This window comes from Oncorhynchus nerka, linkage group LG24, assembly GCF_034236695.1.
Source record: "Oncorhynchus nerka isolate Pitt River linkage group LG24, Oner_Uvic_2.0, whole genome shotgun sequence".
NCBI lineage: Eukaryota > Metazoa > Chordata > Actinopteri > Salmoniformes > Salmonidae > Oncorhynchus > Oncorhynchus nerka.
Genome location: NC_088419.1, coordinates 14,696,742 through 14,719,875, shown reverse-complemented (window position 1 = coordinate 14,719,875; position 23,134 = coordinate 14,696,742). Strand labels below are relative to the sequence as shown.

The 23,134-nt window shown below is 44.1% G+C and overlaps 1 protein-coding gene across 2 annotated transcripts in view; it reads right to left on the bottom strand.

The window, feature by feature from the left end:
• LOC115124113 (protein eva-1 homolog A) overlaps positions 1-23,134 on the bottom strand; it is a 240,956-nt gene that overhangs the window by 76,564 nt on the left and 141,258 nt on the right. The window contains exon 1 of one of the 2 annotated variants that reach the window (XM_065008646.1): positions 8,766-8,895. The exons of the other annotated variant lie outside the window; for it this stretch is intronic. The gene's annotated coding sequence lies outside the window, so the exon portion shown is untranslated. Of the gene's footprint in view, positions 1-8,765; positions 8,896-23,134 lie in introns of those variants that run through there. 2 annotated transcript variants of the gene reach the window in all.

Genomic DNA, 23,134 nt, shown 5'->3' with positions numbered 1-23,134 from the left:
TGCTTTGGGGTTGTTTTCTGCAAAGGGACCAAAACGACTTATCCGTGTAAAGGAAAGAATGAATGGGGCCATGTATCGTGAGATTCTGATTGAAAACCTCCTTCCATCAGCAAGGGCATTGAAGATGAAACGTGGCTGGGTCTTTCAGCATGACAATGATCCCAAACACACCGCCCGGGCAACGAAGGAGTGGCTTCGTAAGAAGCAATTCAAGGTCCTGGAGTGGCCTAGCCAGTCTCCAGATCTCAACCCCATAGAAAATCTTTGGAGGGAGTTGAAAGTCCGTGTTGGCCAGCAACAGCCCCAAAACATCACTGCTCTAGAGGAGATCTGCATGGAGGAATGGGCCAAAATACCATCAACAATGTGTGAAAACCTTGTGAAGACTCACAGAAAACGTTTGACCTCTGTCATTGCCAACAAAGGGTATATAACAAAGTATTGAGATAAACTTTTGTTATTGACCAAATACTTATTTTCCACCACAATTTGCAAATAAATTCATTAAAAATCCTACAATTTGATGTGAATTGTTTTCTCATTTTTTCTGTCATAGTTGAAGTGTACCTACGATGAAAATTACAGGCCTCTCTCATGTTTTTAAGTGGGAGAACTTGCACAATTGGTGGCTGACTAAATACTTTTTTGCCCCACTGTATTTTTTATTACTGTCGCAAAGCTAACTAAAAAGCAGCGTTCCCCAAGAGAGGATGGCTTTCACTTCAGCAGTAATAAATTCATGAACTTCTTTGAGTAAAGCAAATTACAGACTCCTCTTTAAATCTGCGTATTCCTCCAAAGCTCAGTTGTCCTGAGTCTGCACAACTCTGCCAGGACCTAGGGTCAAGAGAGACACTCAAGTGTTTTAGTACTATATCTCTTGACACAATGATGAAAATAATCATGGACTCTAAACCTTCAAGCTGCATACTGGACCCTATTCCAACTAAACTACTGAAAGAGCTGCTTCCTGTGCTTGGCCCTCCTATGTTGAACATAATAAACTTCTCTATCCAGCGGATGTGTACCAAACTCACTAAACGTGCCAGTAATAAAGTCTCTCTTGAAAAAGCCAAACCTTGACCCAGAAAACATAAAAAACTATCAGCCTATATCGAATCTTCCATTCCTCTCAAAAAAAAAAATGAAAAAACTGTTGTACAGCAACTCCCTGCCATCCTGAAGACAAACAATGTATACGAAATGTTTCAGTCTTGTGACGGTGGTAAATTACCTTTTGATGGCGTCAGACCGAGGCTCTGCATCCTCAAGGTTCCGTTTTAGGACCACTATTGTTTTCACTATATATTTTACCTCTTGGGGATGTCATTCGAAAACATAATGTTAACTTTCACTGCTATGCGGATGACACACAGCTGTACATTTCAATGAAACATGGTGAAGCCCCAAAATTGCCCTCGCTAGAAGCCTGTCTTTCAGACATAAGGAAGTGGATGGCTGCAAACTTTCTACTTTTAAACTCGGACAAAACAGAGATGCTTGATCTAGGTCCCAAGAAACAAAGAGATCTTCCGTTGAATCTGACAATTAATCTTGATGGTTGTACAGTCATCTCAAATAAAATTGTGAAGGACCTCGGCGTTACTCTGGACCCTGATCTCTCTTTTGATGAACATATCAAGACTGTTTCAAGGACAGCTTTTCCATCTACGTAACATTGAAAAATCAGTAACTTTCTGTCCAAAAATGATGCAGAAAAATGAATCCATGCTTTTGTTACTTCTAGGTTAGACTACTGCAATGCTCCACTTTCCGGCTACCTGGATAAAGCACTAAATAAAGCATTACCTGGGCTTGCTCCTACCTATCTTTCCGATTTTGTCCTGCCATACATACTAGAGGTCAACCGATTAATCGGAATGGCCGAGTTTTCATAACAATCGGAAATCGGTATTTTTGGACAACGATTTTGCCGATTTATTTTATTATTATCACTAAGGGGGGGGGTAGGGGTATAACACTGAGGGGGTAGGGGTATAACACTGAGAGGGGGTAGGGTATAACACTGAGGGGGTAGGGGTATAATACTGAGTGGGGGTAGGGGTATAACACTGAGGGGGTAGGGGTATAACACTGAGTGGGTGGTAGGGGTATAACACTGAGTGGGGGTAGGGGTATAACACTGAGTGGGTGGTAGGGTATAACACTGAGTGGGTGGTAGGGGTATAACACTGAGTGGGTGGTAGGGGTATAACACTGAAGGGGGTAGGGGTATAACACTAAGGGGGGTAGGGGTATAACACTAAAGGGGGGGTAGGGGTATAACACTAAGGGGGGTATACCACAAAGGGTGGTAGGGGTATAACACTGAGAGGGGGTAGGGGTGTAACACTGAGAGGGGGTAGGGGTATAACACTGAGCGGGGGTAGGGGTATAACACTGAGAGGGGGGGTAGGGGTATAACACTGAGAGGGGGTAGGGGTATAACACTGAGAGGGGTAGGGGTATAACACTGAGAGGGGGTAGGGGTATAACACTAAGGGGGGGGGTATAACACTGAGGTATAACACTGAGAGGGGGTAGGGGTATAACACTGAGAGGGGGTAGGGGTATAACATTAAGGGGGTAGGGGTATAACACAGAGAGGGGGTAGGGGTATAACACTGAGAGGGGGTAGGGGTATAACACTGAGAGGGGGTAGGGGTATAACACTGAGAGGGGGTAGGGGTATAACACTGAAGGGGGTAGGGGTATAACACTGAGAGGGGGGGTAGGGGTATAACACTAAGGGGGTAGGGGTATAACACTGAGGGGGTAGGGGTATAACACTGAGGGGGGGTATAACACTAAGGGGGCGGTATAACACTGAGAGGGGGTAGGGGTATAACACTGAGAGGGGGGGGGTAGGGGTATAACACTGAGAGAGGGGTAGGGGTATAACACTGAGAGGGGGTAGGGGTATAACACTGAGAGGGGGTAGGTAGGGGTATAACACTGAGAGGGGGTAGGGTATAACACTAAGGGGGTAGGGGTATAACACTGAGAGGGGGTAGGGGTATAACACTAAGGGGTAGGGGTATAACACTGAGAGGGGGTAGGGGTATAACACTGAGAGGGGGTAGGGTTATAACACTGAGAGGGTGGTATAACACTGAGGGTATAACACTGAGAGGGGGTAGGGGTATAACACTGAGAGGGGGTAGGGGTATAACACTGAGAGGGTGGTAGGGGTATAACACTGAGAGGGGGTAGGGGTATAACACTGAGAGGGGGTATGGGTATAACACTGAGAGGGGTAGGGGGTATAACACTGAGAGGGTGGTAGGGGTATAACACTGAGAGGGGGTAGGGGTATAACACAGAGGGGGTAGGGGTATAACACTAGAGGGGGTAGGGGTATAACACTGAGAGGGGGTAGGGGTATAACACTGAGAGGGGGTAGGGGTATAACACTAAGGGGGTAGGGGTATAACACTGAGAGGGGGGTAGGGGTATAACACTGAGGGGGTAGGGTTATAACACTGAGAGGGTGGTAGGGGTATAACACTGAGAGGGGGTAGGGGTATAACACTGAGAGGGGGTAGGTGTATAACACTAAGGGGTATAACACTGAGGGTAGGGGTATAACGCTGAGAGGGGGTAGGGGTATAACACTGAGAGGGGGTAGCGGTATAACACTGAGGGTAGGGGTATAACACAGGGGGTAGGGGTATAACACTGAGAGGGGGTAGGGGTATAACACTGAGAGGGTGGTAGGGGTATAACACTGAGAGGGGGTAGGGGTATAACACAGAGGGGTGTAGGGGTATAACACTAAGGGGGTAGGGGTATAACACTAAGGGGGTAGGGGTATAACACTGAGAGAGGGGTAGGGGTATAACACTGAGAGGGGGTAGGGGTATAACACTAAGGGGGTAGGGTATAACACTGAGAGGGGGTAGGGGTATAACACTGAGAGGGGGTAGGGGTATAACACTAAGGGGGTAGGGGTATAACGCTGAGAGGGGGTAGGGGTATAACACTGAGAGGGGGTAGGGTTATAACACTGAGAGGGGAGGGTATAACACTAAGGGGGTTATAACACTGAGAGGGGGGGTAGCGGTATAACACTGAGAGGGGGTAGGGGTATAACACTGAGAGGGGGGTAGGGGTATAACACTGAGATGGTGGTAGGGGTATAACACTGAGAGGGGGTAGGGGTATAACACAGAGGGGGTAGGGGTATAACACTAAAGGGGGGTAGGGGTATAACACTAAGGGGGTAGGGGTATAACACTGAGAGAGGGGTAGGGGCATAACACTGAGAGGGGGTAGGGGTATACCACTAAGAGGGGGGTAGGGGTATAACACTGAGAGGGGGTAGGGGTATAACACTGAGAGGGGGTAGGGCTATAACACTAAGGGGGTAGGGGTATAACGCTGAGGGGGGTAGGGTTATAACACTGAGAGGAGGGTAGGGTTATAACACTGAGAGGGGGGTGGTACTAGGGGGTATAACACAGAGGGGGTAGGGGTATAACACTAAGGGGTAGGGGTATAACACTGAGAGGGGGTAGGGGTATAACACTAAGGGGGTAGGGGTATAACACTGAGAGGGGGTAGGGTATAACACTAAGGGGGTAGGGTATAACACTGAAGGGGGTAGGGGTATAACACTGAGAGGGGGGTAGGGGGTATAACACTGTAGGGTATAACACTGTGAGGGGAGGTAGGGGTATAACACTGGGGGGGGGGGGGTATAGGGGTACCCCACCTCCATTGTCTGAACTGAAGCAGCTGGTGGCACGCTCCTAGTTCATTCTCAACATAAACACATTCAATTAGAAGGAGAACACCCATGAGGGGTAAACACTAACCATGCACAGAGCAGCAAACATCATCAACCCGAGTTAAGTTTAGTTTGATAAGTGCAACATGGGAATCTATCATGATAGAAGTACATTATAACAACAGTGTATTAAGATCATGCTAACAGGTGGTCACTCACTCTTCCGGCTAGCCAACCATCCATCCATCCAGTCATCCAGACAGCCAGCCATCCATCCAGACAGCCAGCCAGCCAGCCAACCATCCATCCAGTCACCCATCCATCCAGACATCAAGCCAACCATCCAGACAGCCAGCCACCCAGCCAGCCAGCCAGCCAACCATCCATCCATCCAGTCATCCATCCAGACAGCCAGCCATCCATCCAGACAGCCAACCATCCATCCATCCAGACAGCCATCCATCCAGACAGCCAGCCAGCCAGCCAGCCAACCATCCATCCAGACAGCCAACCATCCAGACAGCCAGCCAGTCATCCATCCAGTCATCCATCCAGACAGACAGCCATCCATCCATCCATCCATCCATCCATCCATCCAGTCATCCATCCAGAAAGCCATCCAGACAGCCAACCATCCAGACAGCCAGCCAGTCATCCATCCAGTCATCCAGCCAGCCATTCAGATCCATCCATCCAGGCAGACAGTTAGACACCAGGCCACCACTTCACCACTACCTTAAACACCAGGCAGACAGACAGCTAGACACCATCCAGACAAACAGCTAGACACCAGACAGACAGACAAACAGCTATACACCAGACAGACAGACAGCTAGACATCAGACAGACAAACAGCTAGACACCAGACAGACAGCTAGACATCAGACAGACAGACAGCTAGACATCAGACAGACAAACAGCTAGACATCAGACAGACAGACAACTAGACTTCAGCCAGACAGACAGCTAGACTTCAGACAGACAGACAGACAGCTAGACTTCAGACAGACAGATAGCTAGACTTCAGACAGACAGACAACTAGACTTCAGACAGACAGACAACTAGAGACCAGACAGACAACTAGAGACCAGACAGATAACTAGAGACCAGACAGACAGACAGCTCTGTGGGAATATAGCAAAATGCCAGCTTGGTCCAATAATGGAGCCAGTGGAGCCTGCTCAATATGAGCAGCACCTCATCACTACCCACACTGTCCATCTATGACCAAGGGAGAGACTGTTCCCATGCTCTCACCTCTCTCTAGTCTACCTCTCTGTGTTTCGGTCTCTGTCACAATCCACAATCCAATTTCTCTTCCATTGTCATTCTCTCTCTTTCATTTACTCTCTCTCTCATACACAAACAACTGAAGTTAAGTCCGACCGGCTCGCAAATAAGCACCGCCAACACATGCCATATGCATTATTTTAGGAGGACAGCTGTCTCTTGCTGTTGTTGCTGAATTTCTCTCTTCTGTCCACACAGGCTCACCATGTCTCAGTCTTGGTTCGCTGTCGGAGTCTTAATCCACTCACTTCCAGCCTGTAAATCTCTCACTGCTAGTCTGACACTGAACACTTGTCCCTTCATTTCCCATAGGAATCCTCCCAGAGACGAGTGCTGACGGCTGGCTTCATCACCAGTGAGCTATACTGAGCTCCCAATGAGGAATAACATGAGAGATTCAATACTGAACCTTCAATGAGGAATAACATGTGAGATTCAATACTGAACCTTCAATGAGGAATAAAATGAGAGATTCAATACTGAACCTTCAATGAGGAATAAAATGAGAGATTCAATACGAACCTTCAATGAGGAATAAAATGAGAGATTCAATACTGAACCTTCAATGAGGAATAAAATGAGAGATTCAATACTGAACCTTCAATGATGTGTTAGCTGACAACGTCATGTTCGCTCCTCAATGGGGTAGAAGTCAGGCTGTTGTGATTCTGGATGGCCAGATTGCTAGCAAGAATGACAAGAAACTGCCATGTGGGGAATCATAATTGTCTCGTTTCTTTTTTGTGTGTTTTGACTGATTTCATGTCAATGCTAATATGGCAAAACAAAATTGCTAGCTAGATAACCAACAACTGTAATGATGTCTTTGAGAGACAAATGCTCATTGTGCAAATATATTCATTGTTTTCAAAAAAAATTTAAGACGAAAAATAGTTTACATGTTGTCAACAATCTATGCCAACCTCGTCTGTTTAGCCCCATAGTTGAACACACCTCGGTTTTCTTGCTAAATAATCAACCTGTCTATAACATGACAGATTATATAATGAGCTCCCAGTGAGCAATAACAAACATTATTCCATAAATTATTCCATGAAGCTTCAGTGAGAAGTAACAAGTGAAACAATACTGAGCTCTAAGTGAGCAATAACATGATAGTGAGCTTTAAGTTAGCAATAACATGATACTGAGCTCTAAGTGAGCAATAACATGATACTGAGCCTTCAGTTAGCAATAACATGATACTGAGCCTTCAGTTAGTAATAACATGATACTGAGCCTTCAGTTAGCAATAACATGATACTGAGCCTTCAGTTAGCAATAACATGATACTGAGCTCTAAGGGAGCAATAACATGATACTGAGCTCTAAGTTAGCAATAACATGATACTGAGCCTTCAGTTAGCAATAACATGATACTGAGCTCTAAAGTTAGCAATAACATGATACTGAGCTCTAAGGGAGCAATAACATGATACTGAGCTCTAAGTTAGCAATAACACGATACTGAGCTCTAAGTTAGCAATAACATGATACTGAGCTCTAAGTTAGCAATAACATGATACTGAGCTCTAAGTTAGCAATAACACGATACTGAGCTCTAAGTTAGCAATAACACGATACTGAGCTCTAAGTTAGCAATAACACGATACTGAGCTCTAAGTTAGCAATAACACGATACTGAGCTCTAAGTTAGCAATAACACGATACTGAGCTCTAAGTTAGCAATAACACGATACTGAGCTCTAAGTTAGCAATAACACGATACTGAGCTCTAAGTTAGCAATAACACGATACTGAGCTCTAAGTTAGCAATAACATGATACTGAGCTCTAAATTAGTAATAACACGATACTGAGCTCTAAGTTAGCAATAACATGATACTGAGCTCTAAGTTAGCAATAGCATGCAGAAAATACTCAGTTCTCCTCTTGAGAAAAAGAAGTGAGACAAAAATGTATCTATCAGTACCATCACACTGTCCTGTAGCCTAAATAAACTGTACTGTGGTCTTTATAAACTGTACTGTAGTCTTTATAAACTGTACTGTAGCCTTTATAAACTGTACTGTAGCCTTTATAAACTGTACTGTAGTCTTTATAAACTGTACTGTAGCCTTTATAAACTGTACTGTAGTCTTTATAAACTGTACTGTAGCCTTTATAAACTGTACTGTAGCCTTTATAAACTGTACTGTAGTCTTTATAAACTGTACTGTAGTCTTTATAAACTGTACTGTAGCCTTTATAAACTGTACTGTAGTCTTTATAAACTGTACTGTAGTCTTTATAAACTGTACTGTAGTCTTTATAAACTGTACTGTAGTCTTTATAAACTGTACTGTAGTCTTTATAAACTGTACTGTAGCCTTTATAAACTGTACTGTAGTCTTTATAAACTGTACTGTAGTCTTTATAAACTGTACTGTAGTCTTTATAAACTGTACTGTAGTCTTTATAAACTGTACTGTAGCCTTTATAAACTGTACTGTAGTCCTTATAAACTGTACTGTAGCCTTTATAAACTGTACTGTAGTCTTTATAAACTGTACTGTAGTCTTTATAAACTGTACTGTAGTCTTTATAAACTGTACTGTAGCCCATATGACTGCTATCAGTACCATCACACTGTACTGTAGCCTACAAGAAGTGTGCCATATTCAACTGAAAGAGAACTACAAAATGCAAGTTAATGTAAAACTGAAGCTATGGGCATTATTTAAACCAGCACAGTAACATGCTTCACTGTTCTAGCAACAGAGGGAGAGAAAAACGTGACACTTACACACACATCGTCCGGAGTCCTGGTAGTAACTCTGTCTCTGCTTTCCAGTGAGTGAGTGAGAGTGTGTGTGTGTCTGTCTGTCTTTCCCCCTGCCCTCACCGAGAGCACGTCCAGGGTCTGCCAGAGGCACCGTAAAAACAAGCGCTCACGTGAGTACTACTCCACAGCGGGTCCCAAAATAAATAAAACGCGCATCCAAAAAAAGGAGAGATGGAGAAATAAAAAATAAAGTATTGCGCATTTAAGAAGGTACGCTCATTTGCAATGCAAATACTTTGGACAGAGTTTTCTTTCTCCGTCCGATCCGGAGAGAAAGGGAGAGAAAGAGAGAAGGAGAGAAAAGGAGAGAAAGAGAGAAGGTAAATCAGGGAAGTCTAGAGTAGGCGGAACTCTTCTGTTGGCTTGCTCTTACTACTCTTTCAGTTCGTTTCTTCCTTCCTCCTCTTGTGGGCAGCGAACATTAAACCCCGTGCTTCCAAGCAGTGGAATGTGACAGCGGGAAAGAGCGAGGAGGAAAAACAAAGAGAGAGAGAGAGCATGGGGCATATGGTGTCCACCTACACCAGGGGTGTCAAACTCATTTTGCCCGGTCTTCAACGAGGTCCGGAGGGCAGCACTGAAAACGTTTATTTCCTCACTGTCTCTATCTATCGCGTCTAGCTTTCATTTCAGTGATAATTAGTGAGCTGGACACATTTAATAAACTATATGAATGTAGGTCCATTATAATTGAGAGTTAGCTTCGTACTGCTAAAGCTAACTCTCTCTCCTCTGCTCTCATCCTTCTAGACCTATCGGCTGCCTTCGATACTGTGAACCATCAGATCCTCCTCTCCACCCTCTCCGAGTTGGGCATCTCCGGCGCGGCCCACGCTTGGATTGCGTCCTACCTGACAGGTCGCTCCTACCAGGTGGCGTGGCGAAAATCTGTCTCCTCACCACGTGCTCTCACCACTGGTGTCCCCCAGGGCTCTGTTCTAGGCCCTCTCCTATTCTCGCTATACACCAAGTCACTTGGCTCTGTCATAACCTCACATGGTCTCTCCTATCATTGCTATGCAGACGACACACAATTAATCTTCTCCTTTCCCCCTTCTGACGACCAGGTGGCGAATCGCATCTCTGCATGTCTGGCAGACATATCAGTGTGGATGACGGATCATCACCTCAAGCTGAACCTCGGCAAGACGGAGCTGCTCTTCCTCCCGGGAAGGACTGCCCGTTCCATGATCTCGCCATCACGGTTGACAACTCCATTGTGTCCTCCTCCCAGAGCGCTAAGAACCTTGGCGTGATCCTGGACAACACCCTGTCGTTCTCAAATAACATCAAGGCGGTGGCCCGTTCCTGTAGGTTCATGCTCTACAACATCCGCAGAGTACGACCCTGCCTCACACAGGAAGCGGCGCAGGTCCTAATCCAGGCACTTGTCATCTCCCGTCTGGATTACTGCAACTCGCTGTTGGCTGGGCTCCCTGCCTGTGCCATTAAACCCCTACAGCTCATCCAGAACGCCGCAGCCCGTCTGGTGTTCAACCTTCCCAAGTTCTCTCACGTCACCCCGCTCCTCCGCTCTCTCCACTGGCTTCCAGTTGAAGCTCGCATCCGCTACAAGACCATGGTGCTTGCCTACGGAGCTGTGAGGGGAACGGCACCTCAGTACCTCCAGGCTCTGATCAGGCCCTACACCCAAACAAGGGCACTGCGTTCATCCACCTCTGGCCTGCTCGCCTCCCTACCACTGAGGAAGTACAGTTCCCGCTCAGCCCAGTCAAAACTGTTCGCTGCTCTGGCCCCCCAATGGTGGAACAAACTCCCTCACGACGCCAGGACAGCGGAGTCAATCACCACCTTCCGGAGACACCTGAAACCCCACCTCTTTAAGGAATACCTAGGATAGGATAAAGTAATCCTTCTCACCCCCCTTAAAAGATTTAGATGCACTATTGTAAAGTGGCAGTTCCACTGGATGTCATAAGGTGAACGCACCAATTTGTAAGTCGCTCTGGATAAGAGCGTCTGCTAAATGACTTAAATGTAAATGTAAATAATTTATACACAGTTTACATTCGGTTTTAGTCATTTTAAAGTATATTGAGTTTCTCTCTCGCTCTACCCCTTTTCCCCTCTCCTCTCTCTGCCTCTCTCTCACTCTGCTTGTCTCTCTTTCTCTCTCCCTCTCTGTTTGTCTCTCACTCACTTTGTTTGTCTCTCTTTCTCTCTCTCACTCTGCTTGTCTCTCTGCCTCTCTCTCACTCTGCTTGTCTCTCTTTCTCTCTCCCTCTCTGTTTGTCTTTCACTCTCACTTTGCTTGTCTCTCTTTCTCTCTCTCACTCTGCTTGTCTCTCTGTCTCTCTCCCTCTCTGTTTGTCTCTCACTCTCACTTTGCTTGTCTCTCTTTTTCTCTCTCACTCTGCTTGTCTCTCTTTCTCTCTCCCTCTCTGTTTGTCTCTCACTCTCACTTAGCTTGTCTCTCTCTCTCTCACTCTGCTTGTCTCTCTTTCTCTCTCTCACTTTGCTTGTCTCTCTTTCTCTCTCCCTCTCAGTTTGTCTCTCACTCTCACTTTGCTTGTCTCTCTTTTTCTCTCTCACTCTGCTTGTCTCTCTTTCTCTCTCCCTCTGTTTGTCTCTCACTCTCACTTTGCTTGTCTCTCTTTCTCTCTCTCACTCTGCTTGTCTCTCTTTCTCTCTCCCTCTCTGTTTGTCTCTCACTCTCACTCTGCTTGTCTCTCTTTCTCTCTCTCACTCTGCTTGTCTCTCTTTCTCTCTCTCACTTTGCTTGTCTCTCTTCCTCTCTGTTTGTCTCCCACTCTCACTTTGCTTGTCTCTCTCTCACTCTGCTTGTCTCTCTTTCTCTCTCTCACTTTGCTTGTCTCTCTTCCTCTCTGTTTGTCTCCCACTCTCACTTTGCTTGTCTCTCTCTCACTCTGCTTCTCTCGCTCTCAATTTTAATTCAATTTAAGGGCTTTATTGACATGGGAAACGTATGTTTACATTGCCAAAGCAAGTGAAATAGATAATAAACAAAAGTGAAATAAACAAAAAATGAACAGTAAACATTACACTCACAAAAGTTCCAAAACATATATTATTTGTGGGTCTGTGTAATCAGAGGGAAATATGTGTCTCTAATATGGTCATACATTTGGCAGGAGGTTAGGAAGTGCAGCTCAGTTTCCACCTCTCTCTCTCTCTCTCTCTGTTCCTCAACCACAGAAGGAAAACTGAAAGCAGCTATTGAATGGAAATGATTAGTGTCTGAAGACAAAATGAAAGCACGTCACTTACTCCACTCAGCTACCTGGGAAGAAGGTAAACACAGAATGTTGCTACAAAGGAACACAAAATTAGTAAACCTGCTTAGAGCATTGCAAGAATCATTTCAGTGTGTTAGGCTTCTATTGTATGTCCAGAGTTTCCCCGACTTTCCAGACCAACAAAAGATGCCATTAGCAAACAAATATGGAAAAACCATAGTGCGTGTTCAAATTGTTCAATTTCTAAAGCTTATGAGGAAAAGCTTGGAAAACCCGTAGGAGACCCAGATAGAGAGAGTTAGATAGAGAGAGTTAGATAGAGAGAGGTGGTACACAGAGAGAGAGAGAGAGAGAGAGAGAAAGAAAGAGAGAGGGATAGTAGGAGAGAGAGCGAGAGAGAGAAAGGGGGTACAGAGAGATAGTGGGAGAGAGAGAAGAGAGAGAGAGAGACAGAGAGAGAGGGGGAGATAGTAGGAGACAGAGCGAGAGAGAGAAAGGGGGTACAGAGAGATAGTGGGAGAGAGAGAGAGAGAGAGAGAGAGAGAGAGGGGGGAGAAAGTAGGAGAGAGAGCGAGAGAGAGAAATGGGGTACAGAGAGATAGTGGGAGAGAGAGAGAGAGAGAGAGAGAGAGAGAGAGAGAGAGAGCAAATGTGATGTACAAATGTAAAAATGTACTGAGCAAATGTCAAATTGTCTTTTTACAAAATTACCGTACGACAGACCACGTTTTCACCCTGCACACCCTAATTGACAAACAAACAAACCAAAACAAAGGCAAAGTCTTCTCATGCTTTGTTGATTTCAATTTTTTCTTTACTCAATTTGGCATGAGGGCCTGCTATACAAATTGATGAAAAGTGGTGTTGGGGGAAAAACATACAACATTATAAAATCCATGTACACAAACAACAAGTGTACGGTTAAAAGTCACAAAAAAACAACATAACATTTCCACAGGGCCGTGGGGTGAGACAGGGATGCAGCTTAAGCCCCACACTCTTCAGAACAGTCTGCAGCACCCGGCCTTACCCTACTAGAATATGAAGTCAAATGTTTACTGATTGCTGATGGTGTGGTGCTGTCACCAACCAAGGAGGGCCTACAGCAGCACCTAGATCTTCTGCACAGATTGTGTCAGACCTACATCTCAGTAAGACAAAAAATAATGGTGTTCCAAAAATGGTGCAGTTGCCAGGAACACAAATACAAATTCAATCTAGACACCGTTGCCCTAGAGCACACAAACAACTATACATACCTCGGCCTAAACTTCAGCGCCACAGGTAACTTCCACAAAGCTGTGAACGATCTGAGAGACAAGGCAAGAAGGGCCTTCTATGACATCAAAAGGAAAATAAAAGTCAACATACCAATTAGGATCTGGCTAAAAATACTTGAATCAGTTATATGACCCACTGCCCTTAATGGTTATGAGGTCTGGGGTCCGATCACTAACCAAGAATTCACAAAATGGGACAAACACCAAATTGCAGAATTCTGCAAAAGTATTCTCAGTGTACAATATAAAACACAAAATAATGCATGCAGAGCAGAATTAGGGTGATACCTGCTAATGATCTAAATCCAGAAAAGAGCCATTAAATTATAAAACCACCTAAAAGGAAGTGATTCCCAAACCTTCCATAACAAAGCCATCACCTACAGATAAATGAACCTGGAGAAGAGTCCCTTAACTTCTTCAAGATAGAGGGCGCTCTTTTAATTTTTGGATAAAAAACGTTCCTGTTTTAAACAAGATATTTTGTCATGAAAAGATGCTCGACTATGCATGTAATTGACAGCTTTGGAAAGAAAAAACTCTGACGTTTCCAAAACTGCAAAGATATTATCTGTGAGTGCCCCAGAACTAATGCTACAGGCGAAACCAAGATTAAATTTCATACAGGAAATGGTCCAGATTTTGAATGCCCTGTGTTCCAATGTCTCCTTATATGGCTGTGAATGCACCAGGAATGAGCCTGCACTTTCTGTCGTTTCCCCAAGGTGTCTGCAGCATTGTGACGTATTTGTCCTCCGTCGAAATTATTGCGTAATCTCCAGCTCCATGCGCGTTCCATTTTCTTCAGAGGAGAAAGTCAACTGCCACGAATGATTTATCATCGATAGATATGTGAAAAACACCTTGAGGATTGATTCTAAACAACGTTTGCCATGTTTCTGTCGATATTATGGAGTTAATTTGGAAAAAGTTTGCGTTATAATGACTTAATTTTCGGGTTTTTTCTTACCCAAACGTGATGAACAAAACGGAGCGATTTGTCCTACACAAATAATCTTTTTGGAAAAACTGAACATTTGCTATCTAACTGAGAGTCTCCTCATTGAAAACATCTGAAGTTCTTCAAAGGAAATTATTTTATTTGAATGCTTTTCTTGTTTTTGTGAAAATGTTGCATGCTGAATGCTAGGCTTAATGCTATGCTAGGCTATCAATACTCTTACACAAATGCTTGTTTAGCTATGGTTCAAAAGCATATTTTGAAAATCTGAGATGACAGTGTTGTTAACAAAAGGCTAGGCTTGAGAGCAAATATATTTATTTCATTTCATTTGCGATTTTCATGAATAGTTAACGTTGCGTTATGGTAATGAGCTTGAGGCTATAAATAGGATCCCGGATACGGGATTGCTCGTCGCAACAGGTTAATCAAGCTGGTCATGGGGCTCTGTTCACAAACACAAACAGACCCCCAGGACAGCAACACAATTAGACACAACCAAATCACGAGAAAACAAAAAGATAATTACTTGACATATTGGAAAGAATTACAAAAAAACAGATCAAACTAGAATGCTATTTGGCCCTAAACAGAGAGTACACAGTGGCAGAATACCAGACCACTGTGACTGACCCAAACTTAAGGAAAGCTTTGACTATGTACAGACTGAGTGAGTACAGCCTTGCTATTGAGAAATGCCGCCGTAGGCAGACATGGCTCTCAAGAGGAGACAGGCTATGTGCAAACTGCCCACAAAATGAGGTGGAAACTGAGATGCACTTCCTAACCTCCTGTCAAATGTATGACAATATTAGAGACCCATACTTCCCTAAGATTACACAAACCCAATCTTTGATAAACTCCCATATCTACTGGGTGAAATGCCACAGTGTGCCATCACACAAGCAATATTTGTGACCTGTTGCATCACGAAAAGGGCAACCAGTGAAGAACCTTTTGTAATTTAACTATTTGCACATAAAATCAAATTTGCAATGTCTTTATTCTTTTGGAACTTTTGTGAGTGTAATGTTTACTGTTAATTTGAGTTGTTTATTTCACTTGTTTATTATGCACTTCACTTACATTGGCCATGCCAATAAAGCCCTTAAATTGAAAATGAATTGAGAGAAAGGAGGTACAGAGAGAGATGGGGGGGCGAGAGAGAGAGAGAGAGAGAGAGAGAGGGGAGGCGAGAGAGAGAGAGAGAGAGAGAGGGGGGGGGTAAAACACCTTTGGTTTTAAAGTGTATGCCACTTAATTAAAACAACACATATCTTACTGTATGTCCCTTAGGAACCAAACCATCCCATCTGAAGAGTATTCAACTGAGAATTGTATCAAGTTCATAGAGATTGTGTTTTTAAGTGTGTGTGTGTGTGTGTGTGTGTGTGTGTGTGTGTGTGTGTGTGTGTGTGTGTGTGTGTGTGTGTGTGTGTGTGTGTGTGTGTGTGTATGTGTGCGTGTGTGTACCAGCAGCTATTAGATGATGTGAGTGAGCTAGTTTGTGTGGGAGCGGGACAGACATCAGCTGACTAAACATGCTGACCAAGAGGTCCTGACCAAGCACAATCCTCTGACTGTCTGGCATCAGCAAATCACCATGGAAACCTCCCACCCACCTACCCACCTGCCTGCCCACCCGCCCACGAACGCCAAAACGCCTCGAGTTCCTACCACAGCATCTGATTCGCTGACAGGACAGCTTGGGTAAAGTGCACAGACCACTTAACTGAAATCATTTCAATTCAATCCAACTCAATACGTGAAACAAGTCAGGTTAACTATTTGAGGTGCTGTATTTATAGTTGTCGGATGCTGTTGAGCATTATGTTCTTGCTAAAACGTTGGTGCTGTAGCAAAAATGTAAGCTAAGGGGACACTGATTTTCTCAGAAACAACTGACAAAACCAGTGTGTGTGTGTGTGTGTGTCAGTGCCACCTGCACTGATCCTCCACACACACACACTGCATACACTCTACACACACTACACACGCACACACACACACTCTCTACACACATCACAACTGCTGCTACCAGATTATTATTATGATTGATGAATACTGCACAATTTAATAGTGCACAATTGAAACAATCCCCCAATCCTCTCTTCCACAAACATGTGTAAATATTGTATTATAAATTGGGCCTCCTGTATTCTACTGATGTTAACATGTTTATTCTGTCCTTCTGAGACATTTACTTTATGTTCCTATTATTATTTATTATTGTTGTTGCATTGTCCAGAAGGAACCTGCAAGCAAGCATTTCATTGGACGGTGTATGCCAGGAATTTCATTGGACGGTGTATACCAGCAATTTCATGGGACGGTGTATGCCAAGAATTTCATTGGACGGTGTATACCAGGAATTTCATTGGACGGTGTATGCCAGGAATTTCATTGGACGGTGTATGCCATATGTATCCTGTGTACACAAGTAATAAAACTTGAAACTTAATAGAAGTACTAGTGGATAGTGTGGGGATATCAGAACAGACAGTACTAGTGGATAGTGAGGGGATATCAGAACAGACAGTACTAGTGGATAGTGAGGGGATATAAGAACAGACAGTACTAGTGGATAGTAAGGGGATATCACAACAGACAGTAGTAGTGGATAGTGAGGGGATATCAGAACAGACAGTACTAGTGGATAGTGAGGTGATATCAGAACAGACAGTACTAGTGGATAGTGAGAGGATATCAGAACAGACAGTACTAGTGGATAGTGAGGTGATATCAGAACAGACAGTACTAGTGGATAGTGAGAGGAGATCAGAACAGACAGTACTAGTGGATAGTGAGGTGATATCAGAACAGACAGTACTAGTGGCTAGTGAGAGGTTATCAGAAAAGACAGTAGTGGTGGATAGTGAGGGGATTTCAGAACAGACAGTACTAGTGGCTAGTGAGAGGATATCAGAACACGATTCTTCTACCTATCATACTCGCATACAGCTTAACAGCCAACAGAGACCTGTGGTCAGTCATTTACTGTGTGTCATACCCTCCTGATCATCTCCATTCAGATGTGTGTGTGTATGTGTTAAATGGTATCCAAAACAGACAGGAGGATGCAGGGGGAAGCAGGCCAAGTGGACCCAGTGCTGTTTAGCTGGCCTGCAGATAAGAAAAGGCACACACACACACACACACACACACACACACACACTACACACCTGAGCCAAAATAAACATCTCCCCAGCAGTTTCACAGTATGCTGATGACAGTGTGGAATTGGGGGATGGGCCTGTATGTATGCATGCTTGCCATGTACGTTGGAACAATATGTGTCTCTGTATTAGCATATTTCCTGTGTGTGTGTGTGTGTGTGTGTTCTCTTACATGTGTAACTCCCATCACCATCCTTAACTCACATTCGCATTCATTACTCACATCCACTAATAACTCACATCAACATCCACCCAGGACTTACCTCAACATCCATCCATAACCTATAACTCACATCAACATCCATCCATAACTCACATCAACATCCACCCAGGACTCACATCAACCTCCATCCATAACCCAAAACTCACATCAACATCCATCCATAACTCACATCAACATCCATCCATAACTCACATCAACATCCACCCAGGACTTACCTCAACATCCACCCAGGACTTACCTCAACATCCACCCATAACCTATAACTCACATCAACATCCATCCATAACTCACATCAACATCCACCCAGAACTCACATCAACATCCATCCATAACCCAAAACTCACATCAACATCCATCCATAACTCTAACATCAACATCCATCCCATAACTCACATCAACATCCATCAATATCCCCTAACTCACATCAACATCCATCAACATCCATCCATCAAACCATCCATAACTCACATCAACATCCATCCATAACTCACATCCATCCATCCATCCATCAACATCCATCATAACATCAACATCCATAATCCATCAACATCCACCCAGAACATCAACATCCACCCATAACTCACATCAACATCCATCCAGAACTCACATCAACATCCATCCATAACCCATAACTCACATCAACATTCACCCATAACTCACATCAACATCCATCCAGAACTCACATCAACATCCATCCATAACCCATAACTCACATCAACATCCATCCATAACTCACATCAACATCCATCCATAACTCACATCAACATCCACCCATAACTCACATCAACATCCATCCAGAACTCACATCAATCCATCCATCCATAACCCATAACATCAACATCCACCCATAACATCAACATCCATCCATAACTCACATCAACATCCATCCATAACTCACATCAACATCCACTCCATCAACATTCCAGAACTCCTCAACATCCATCCATAACCTATAACTCACATCAACATCCATCCATAACTCACATCAACATCCATCTATAACTCACATCAACATCCATCCATAACTCACATCAACATCCACCCAGGACTTACCTCAACATCCATCCATAACCTATAACTCACATCAACATCCATCCATAACTCACATCAACATCCATCCATAACCCATAACTCACATCAACATCCACCCAGAATTCACATCAACATCCATCCATAACTCACATCCACATCCATCCATAACTCACATCCACATCCATACATAACCCAACACTCACATCCACATCCATAACTCACATCCACATCCATCCATAACTCACATCAACATCCATCCATAACTCACATCAACATCCATCCATAACTCACATCAACATCCATCCATAACTCACATCCACCCATAACTCACATCAACATCTATCCATAACTCACATCCACATCCATCCATAACTCACATCAACATCTATCCATAACTCACATCCATCCATCCATAACTCACATCAACATCTATCCATAACTCACATCAACATCCATCCATAACTCACATCAACATCTATCCATAACTCACATCCACATCCATCCATAACTCACATCAACATCTATCCATAACTCACATCAACATCCATCCATAACTCACATCAACATCTATCCATAACTCACATCCACATCCACCCATAACTCACATCCACCCATAACTCACATCAACATCTATCCATAACTCACATCAACATCCATCCATAACTCACATCCACATCCACCCAGTACTCACATCAACATCCATCCATAACTCACATCCACATCCATCCATAACTCACATCCACATCCATCCATAACTCACATCAACATCCATCCATAACTCACATCCACATCCATACATAACCCAACACTCACATCCACATCCATCCATAACTCACATCAACATCCATCCATAACTCACATCAACATCCATCCATAACTCACGTCAACATCCATCCATAACCCATAACTCACATCCACATCCATCCATAACTAATAACACACAGGCCTCCTACTCTGGCACTCAGGTAATAAAGCCCCACTGACTTATCAAGATAAAGTCTCTCTCTTTAAACTTCCCAACTTCACATAGACGCCCCCTCGCTGTGCACTGGTGTAATAGATGGCCCCGAGCGGCCCTCTGAACGACATAAGACATCTTTGAACAAGTGGAGGTTAGTGGTAAGTTTGGTAGGTTAGTGGAGGTTAGTGGTAGGTTTGGTAGGTTAGTGGTAGGTTTGGTAGGTTAGTGGAGGTTAGTGGTAGGTTTGGTAGGTTAGTGGAGGTTAGTGGTAGGTTTGGTAGGTTAGTGGAGGTTAGTGGTAGGTTTGGTAGGTTAGTGGTAGGTTTGGTAGGTTAGTGGAGGTTAGTGGTAGGTTTGGTAGGTTAGTGGTAGGTTTGGTAGGTTAGCGATAGGTTTGGTAGGTTAGCGGTAGGTTCCAACAGGAGATAAAAGGTAAAGGAATGCCTAATAAATGTTGGTGATTGGCAACAGGAAATGGATAAATTGCAGCACTTAGCTGGCTGAGACAAGATCAGACAGAGGAGAGAAGGGGAGTGGGGGGCCTTGGGTAAGGACTGAGTGGGGAACTGGAGAAATGAGCAGCCTCCAGGCTAGACATTAGCACCAGAGACTAAAGCTTGAGGTTAGTACCTGAGACTAAGGCTGGAGGTTAGCACCAGAGACTAAGGATGGAGGTTAGCACCAGAGACTAAGGCTGGAGGATAGCACCAGAGACTAAGGCTGGAGGTTAGCACCAGAGACTGAGGCCTACAGGCTGGAGGTTAGCACCAGAGACTGAGGACTACAGGCTGGAGGTTAGCGCCAGAGACTAAGGCTGGAGGTTGGCACCAGAGACTGAGGCCCCCAGGCTGGAGGTTAGTGCCAGAGACTAAGGCCTCCAGGCTGGAGGTTAGCACCAGAGACTAAGACCTCCAGGCTGGAGGTTAGCGCCAGAGACTAAAACCTCCAGGCTGGAGGTTAGCACCAGAGACTAAGGCATCCAGGCTGGAGGTTAGCACCAGAGACTAAGGCTGAAGGTTAGCACCAGAGACTAAGACCTCCAGGCTGGAAGTTAGCACCAGAGACTAAGGCTGAAGGTTAGCACCAGAGACTAAGGCATCCAGGCTGGAAGTTAGCACCAGAGACTAAGGCTGAAGGTTAGCACCAGAGACTAAGGCATCCAGGCTGGAGGTTAGCACCAGAGACTAAGGCTGAAGGTTAGCACCAGAGTAAGGCCTCCAGGCTGGAGGTTAGCACCAGAGACTAAAACCTCAAGCTGGAGGTTAGCGCCAGAGACTAAGGCCTCCAGGCTGGAGGTTAGCGCTAGAGTCTAAGACCTCCAGGCTGGAGGTTAGCACCAGAGACTAAGGCTGAAGGTTAGCGCTAGAGACTAAGGCCTCCAGGCTGGAGGTTAGCGTAGAGACTAAGGCTGAAGGTTAGCGCTAGAGACTAAGGCCTCCAGGCTGGAGGTCAGCGTAGAGACTATGGCTGAAGGTTAGCGCCAGAGACTAAGGCTTCCAGGCTGGAGGTTAGCGTAGAGACTAAGGCTGAAGGTTAGCGCCAGAGACTAAGGCTGTAGGTTAGCGCTAGAGACTAAGGCCTCCAGGCTGGAGGTTAGCGTAGAGACTAAGGCTGATGGTTAGCGCTAGAGACTAAGGCCTACGGGCTCAGGACTGGAGAATATGGACCCAGGGAACTAGATGAGGTGGTTATACTGGTGTAAGGTATATGCTAGAAGAAAGGGTTGCTACATAGAACCAAAAAGGGTCACCTTGTGTGAAGGGGAGATCTGGGAGAGGAAGTGTGTGTGTGTGGGTGTGTGATCTGTGGGGAGACTGATGACTCATTCCAGGACATTTACGGCTTTGTTATTGCTAAGGAGTGAGTCTATCCCCTCAGGAGTGATCAAGACCATTTTGTAAGTAAGAAAACATAAAACATGTTTAATCTTCAATATGTCTTATCTTGAGATCAAAGGCACAGTGCAGTCAAATTTCCACAGTACATAATGAGGTTGAAATAATATTGTGAAATTGTGAAAATGATGATGATGCCCTTTTAGTGTAAAAGCTGTTTGGTGGGATGTAGTTTTGGCCTACCTGGTGACATCACCAGGAAGTAAATTAAGTTAATAGACCAACAAGAAAGAGTTCCAAACCAAACAGCTAGTTTTAAGTTTTCCCATCCCAACTCAGACCAATCCCAGACAGTCCTAGCAGAATTCTTGCTTGATAAATTGCTATTTGTTTCTTTTTGACCATTTCATTGGCAACAATCACAGTAAAGTACTTCATTGTTACCAAGAAGTCTTATTAAGTTGTATTTATAGTTTTACTGCTAACGTCATATGGAATTGTTTTAAGATGGTCACACCGAAGATAATTTAGCTATTTGATATTGAATTTTAGGACCCCATTAGGTATAAAAAAATGAATTAAGCAAGTATTTGATGAAACATTACATTTTGTCTTACTGCTATTAGCCCATTGAATACCAGATACATACATGGAAAAACAGATTGTCCCCAAAACATTTAAAAGTTTCTGTCCTATTTCGGAGCGATACCGTATAAGAAAGATACGAAATAATAATAATTGTTTACCCTTATTTTACCGATTTGTTTGGCACTAAACTTCTTCCATATACACTAATTGTACAAAACATTAGGAACACCTTCCTAATACTGAATTGCACCCCATTTTGCCCTCAAAATAGCCTCAATTCATTGGGGCATGGACTCTACAAGGTGTCAAAAGCGCTCCACAAGAATACCCGCCCATGTTAATGCTTGCCCACAGTTGTGTCAAGTTGGCTCAATGTCCTTTGGGTGGTGGATCATTCTTGATACACATGGGAAACTGTTGAGTGTGAAAAACTCAGCAGCGTTGCTTAATGGTAGGGAGGGTGCCAGGTTTTCTCCAGACATGACGCTTGGCAATCAGGCCACCTTGGTTTCATCAGTCCAGAGAATCTCCTTTTAGAGTGGCATTTTATTGTCCCCAGCACAAGGTGCACCTGTGTAATGGTCATGCTGTTTAATCAGCTTCTTGATATGCCACATTTGGCAGGTGGATGGATTATCTTGGCAAAGAACAAAATGCTCACTAACACAGATGTAAACAAACATGTGCACAACATTTGAGAGAAATAACACTTTACATGTTGAGTTTATTTTTTGTTTAGTGTAGCTTCTGACATTTGGTAGGCCATTTGTTTGTCAACTAGAGTTAAAAACATGCAGCTTCTCTTCTGTCATAGCCTAACCTGTTGCCCCAGAAGAAGAATTACAGTAGTCCTCACCAGAATAATGTCTTACATCGGTAGAATGAATGCATTAGTATTATAGTTAACACCGGTAAAGTTGTCTGTTTCCTTTAGGGACCGGGGGGGAAATGCAATAACTTCAAAACAGTGGAAAGATTGGTGCTGTGCAAAATGTCCAAATGACATCAGTTTGATGGGTTTTAAGGAAATAACAAGCTTAGAGAAGGATGAAAACA